Genomic DNA, 6,045 nt, shown 5'->3' on the forward strand with positions numbered 1-6,045 from the left:
GGGGGAGAGAAACAAGGGAAAGAGGTGGAGAAAAGAGAAAGAGATGGAGAAAAGAGAAAAAAGATGGAGAGTTGGAGAAGGGAATAGAGAAAGAGAAGAGAAAAAAGAGAAAGAGGTGGAGAAAAGAGAAAGAGACGGAGAAAAGAGAAAAAAGATGGAGAGATGAAGAAAAGAAAGATGGAGATGGAAAAAAGAGAAAGAGATGGAAAGATAGAGAAGAGAAAAGAGAGAAAAAGAGATGGAGAAGAGAAAAGAGAAGGAGGAAAGTGAAAGATGGAGAAAAGAGATGGGGAGATGGAGAAGGGAAAAGAGAAAGAGATGGGGAAGAGAAACAAGGGAAAGAGATGGAGAAAAGATAAAAAAGATGGAGAGTTGGAGAAGAGAATAGAGAAAGAGATGGAGAAAAGAAAAAAGAGAAAGAGGTGGAGAAAACGGAAAGATGGAGAAAAGAGAAAAAGATGGAGAGATGAAGAAAAGAAAGATGGAAAAAAGAGAAAGATGGAGAAGAGAAAAGAGAGAAAAAAAGAGACGGAGAAGGGTAAAGTGGAGGAGAAAAGTGAAAGATGGAGAAGAGAAAAGAAAGAGATGAGAGATGGAGAAGAGAAAGAAATGGAGAAGAGAAAAGTGATGGAGAAAAGAGGAGAAAAAAAGAAGATGGTTGTAAAATGACGTGACTTGAAAAATAGAATTCCTTTAAAAAAGAAAGATCCAAGCTAAAAGAATATCCACAATTTTTTTTTTGATTCGAAGAACTAGGCTTAGCAGAGTCAGATTGCCGGAAACAAACCGCTTTTCTAAGGGGATTGTCTTAAAAACAAGGTCTAAAAAGTTCGAAGCATCCCTCGTCCTTCATCCGACGGTGCGGAAGAGGACCGATCAGCGCCGTTTCCAGGATCAGAAAAAAACCCGTTTTTCTCTCCTTCACCCCTTAAAGACTATTGAATCGCCTTTTCGCCGGGGCAGATTGGAGGACCTGGCCGAGGGTTTCAGAGTCCCAGGATTGTGCCTTCCAACGAAGAAAGGGTGAACAAAAATATTGAGATTCTTGGCACTCGCCCGCGTTGAAAAAGAAAACTGCCCTGTTTGTGCCAACTCCTGCCGAGTTGACCCTTCGGTTTCCCGCAAAGCCAAATTGTTCGGAAAGGGTGTTTTGCGTGGATTATTTATGAAAAGAGACAAGCAGCTGGTTTGGTTAAAGTTTGACGCTGGTTTGGAGAGGGGGGTGAACTGGAAACAAAAATTGAGGACTGGGGCAGGCAAAGGAGGTGGGGGGGATTGGGTTAAAGGGGAAGAAAGTACATCGACTCCAGGAAAGGGAACAAGAGTGAAGGTGTGTGGAATGTGGCACAAACTTTTGACGGGGGGAAAAATATATATATATCGAAGAACAAAGTTTATTTTTTAACGAAAAAGTTTTCCTGGAAAAGCTTGCTTCGTCTGCTATTCGCCCTCTGTGGGGTTGGAGTTCAGATCCCGCTGTTTTTCCACCCGGAATAAAGCTAGTCCTCGACTTACAACCACCACCGACCCCCCAAAATAGTATGTCGTTAAGTGAGACATGGGTTGAGTTTCTTCCCCTAGTATGATCATTCCTGCTGGAGTTCTTCAGGGAATTGCTGCCGTCGTGAAGTTAGGAACATTAGGTTAGCGGGGTTGGACTAGATGACCTACAAGGTCCCTTCCAGCTCTGTGAATCTGTCATCTGCTTATATGTTAAGTGAATCTGGCTTCCCCAGTGACTTTGCTGGTGGGAAGGTTGTAAAAAGAGGATCGCATGACCCCGGGTCGTAAATAGGAATCAGTGGCCAGGCATCTTAATTTGGATCATGCGACCACGGGGATGCCGCAACGGTCGTAAGTGTGAAAAACTAAATGAAGGGTTGTAAGTGGAGGACTCCCTCGTTACTGTGAATGGGACAGAAGACAAGCAGTCCTCGAGTTACGACCATAAAAGGAGCCCGCCCAACACAGTGACATTTCTGAAATGGTTCGGCCACGTGACCAATCTGAATTTACGACCTATTTTGTGACGGTCCACAGTTGTTAAGTCAACCCTGCGGTCGATTAAAGAGGAACCCGGGGAAACTAAGGGGAAAAAGACAATTCTAGCTGGCTCAGGCAAGTGAGCCAAGCCGCAAATGACAAGGAAAGCTATAGTCTCTAACTCCTGAGCACAAGGATCTCAGATTTCTCCATTCATATTTTAATATATTCCCCGGGCAAGAAGATTCACGTCCGGCACGGCTACAAAATAATCCACCTTGTTTTTCTGGAGGCTGGCTGTCATGAAATCTCCGAGACAGTTAATTAACGCACATCAATAAGGACTTGTAACTTGCCTCTCTGAAGCCATGAAATCATCAAGCAAAACTTGAACCTGAGTCATTCTTGGAAGAGGCCTTTTCTTTTGTTTTAACCATCTCATTCGCTTGCTCGTTCGTGCTCCATCGTGCTCCCTTTGGAGCCACCAGGGGGCAGCGCCTCTCCACTTGGGCTCCACAGCTCAGACACGGGGAGAGGAGACCACAAGGAAATCACCGGTTTGACTAAATTTAAAAAATTCCTGCAGGATTGCAGCTCAACTTCTGGGCGAGACAGAAAGGTGAGCAGCGGCAAAATGTTGCCAACGTTTATTTGTTTTATTTTATTTTGCTGCTGTTAAAAGACATGTTTGGGCATGCACAGCACACCCGTGATTGTGACGGGTAGTCCTCGGCTTACGACTGCAGCTGAGCCCGGAACGACGGCTGTAAAGCATGCCGGCTGTTAGGAGAGCCGTCATGGGACTAATTTGATTTGATGACCTTTTTTGCAGCGCCGTTAAGCGAAACCATCGTCTGCCACGAGCGACCTTTGCTGGAAACTGGAAGGAAATGTCGAGTTTCCAGCAAATTTTAAAAAAGAAAACGTCGCAAATTGAGATCAGGTCACTGTGGAAAGCCATAAATGCAGATTGGTTGCTAAGCAACACAAATGCGATCATGTGACCGCGGGAAAGCCCTGATCTTCTAATCCAGATCTTTCTAGTGGTTTGGAACGGACGCTAAGCGTCATAAATCAAGGACTACATCGCCCATCATCCTGAGTCCAAAGGACACGGGGATATGGCCAATGCAACTGTGAGATCTCCCAGTTGGTGCAAACCAGTTTGGCCATTAAGGCTATTGGGAATTGTTCCTGGGAAACAGGTAGTCCTCAACTTATGACCACAATCGAGCCCCAAATTTATGTTGCTAAGTGAAGCACTCAAGTGAGTTTTGCCCCGTTTTACGACCGTTGTTACGCGAACCGCTGCAGTTGATGTTACTCACATGGTTGTTAAGTGAATTCGGCTTCCCCATTGGCTTGGCTTGTTGGAAGGTCGCAAAAGGGGAAATCACGTGACCTTGGGACACTGTGACCGTCATAAATATGAGGCAGTGGCCAAGCATCTGAATTTGGATCATGTGGCCATGGGGATGGGGCAATGGCCGTAAGTGTGAAAAACGGTCGTAAGTGACTTTTCCGGTGCTGTTATAACTTTTAAATGAACTAGATGAACTGTTATATATCATGGATTACCTGTATTTAATTAGATTCTATTCACAACTTAGCCAACGCATAACATTGTTATTATTAGGATGACTCTTATGCTGTTTATCGCCTTCCAGGAAAATTGTCACTTCTGATTATTGCAAACCCTGTTTGGCTCCAAGCTAGAGAATAGAATATAATGAATAGAATAATAGAATAAGAATAGAATTAGGAATAGAGTAGAATAGAACAGAACAGAATGAGAACTCTGAATAGAATAGAATAGAATAAGAGAATTCTGAATAGAATAAAATAAGAGAACTCTGAATAGAACAGAATAGAATAGAATAGAATGAGAACTCTGAATAGAATAGAATAAGAGAATTCTGAATAGAATAGAACAGAATAGAATAGGAACTCTGAATAGAATAGAATTCTGAATAGAATAGAATTCTGAATAGAATAGAATTCTGAATAGAATAGAATGAGAACTCTGAAAAGAATAGAATAGAATAAGAGAATTCTGAATAGAATAGAACAGAATAGAATAGGAACTCTGAATAGAATAGAATGAGAACTGAATAGAACAGAATAGAATGGGAACTCTGAATAGAATAGAATAAGAGAATTCTGAATAGAATAGAATTCTGATCAGCATAGAATAGCAAAGGATTCTGAATACAATAGATTAGAAATAGAAATAGGAATAGAAATAGAGATGGAAAGCACCTTGGAGATCTTTAGTCCAGCCCCCTGCTCAAGCAGGAGACTCCTATCCCACTCCAGACAAGTGACTGTCCAGTCTCTTCTTAAAAACCTGCAGTGATGGAGCAACCACAACTTCTGGTGGCAAGCTGTTCCACTGGTTAATTGTCCTCCCTGTTAGTAAGCTTCTCCCTAATTCCAGATTGCTTCTCTCCTTGATTAGCCTCCATCCCCATTGCTTCTCGTCCTGCCCTCGGGCGCTTTGGAGAATAATATCATTTTCATGGGCACCGGGACCCCCAAAACCAGCTGGGCGTCATCCCCTCGATCTCGTTGCCCTGCTCCCTCAAAGCCATCTTTGCCAACACCTCCCTTTCCCCCCCCCCCCAGGGAGGGGGGGGAGAAGAAGGCAGCTTCAATCAGGGACCCGAGCAGCCTGCAAGTCACCGTTTCGGCTGCCTCCAAGACGCCTCGCTAATTAAATGTCAACATGTTGCAATGACAGGTTCATTAGTGGCAGAGGTTGCCCATTATGTGGCACGGGGACGAGTTCTCGGCCGGCAAGGTTTGGACTCTGCTCTAAACCGCCCGGCCAGAACTTTCGAGACCCCAGGAAGAGACAAGGACAGTCGGCGTCCACGTCATAAACCTGAGTGACCTTTAGCCAAAGTTGCAGCTTCACGACCGAGTCCCAAAAGGCAAGGGGTGCCCAGAGCTTAAGCAGTGGGTTTTTAGGGTGCCACATTTACGGGCCGTGGTGGCGCAGTGGTTAGAATGCGGTACTGCAGGCTGCTTCTGCTGACTGCCAGCTGACTGCAATTCAGCAGTTCAAATCTCATCAGGCTCAAGGTGGACTCAGCCTTCCGTCCTTCCGAGGTGGGTAAAATGAGGACCCAGATTGTTGGGGGGCAAGAGGCCGACTCTGTAAACCGCTTAGAGAGGGCTGTAAAAGCACTGTGAAGCGATGTATAAGGGCTATTGCTATTTATTCCTTCTTTCCTTCCCTCCCTCCCTCCTTCTCAATGTTTAGAATGCAGCATTGAAGGCTAATTCTGCCCACTGCCAGCAGTTCGATCCTGACCGGCTCAAGGTTGACTCAGCCTTCCGTCCTTCCGAGGTGGGTCAAATGAGGACCCAGATTGTTGGGGGCAAGAGGCTGACTCTGTAAACCGCTTAGAGAGGGCTGTGAAGCGGCATATAAATCTAAGGGCTATTGCTATTTTCCTTCCTTCCTTCTACCTTCCTTCCTTCCTTCCTTCCATCCTTCCCTCCCTCCTTCCCTCCCACCCATTGGTTATAATGCCGAATTGCCAACAAACTCCATCCACTGCCAACAGTTCAATCCTGACCAGCTCAAGGTTGACTCGGCCTTCCATCCTTCCAAGGTCAGTAAAATGAGGACCCAGATTGTTGGGAGCAAGAGGCTGAATCTGTAAACTCTCTGCAGTGGATTTAATTCACTTTATTTATTTTCTTTTCCCTTGCAAAAAAAAAAAATCTTAACAAGAAAAAAATCTCTGAAATGGGCTGCCCTTTTAAAAGCCAAGCGACAGGTTTCTAGTCCTCAGGATTGTCTTGGAGAAAGTTTAAAGCCCAAGTGTTCTAATTGCTGGCGATGGGAGGCAAGGATTTGACACACAACCAGGCGAATCCACACCAGACCCCAGCATTTAGAATACCCAGGCGGAAATCTGTGCAAAACATTTTCTAGATGGCACTTTGATTGTATAAAAATGTATAGAAACAGATCTGCTAAATGTTGGAAGTGTAACCAAGCACTGGGTACATAGTCTCCTATGTGGTGGAGCTGTTCAAAAGCCCCAAAAA

The sequence above is a fragment of the Thamnophis elegans genome, chromosome 17, assembly GCF_009769535.1.
Source record: "Thamnophis elegans isolate rThaEle1 chromosome 17, rThaEle1.pri, whole genome shotgun sequence".
Classification (NCBI taxonomy): domain Eukaryota; kingdom Metazoa; phylum Chordata; class Lepidosauria; order Squamata; family Colubridae; genus Thamnophis; species Thamnophis elegans.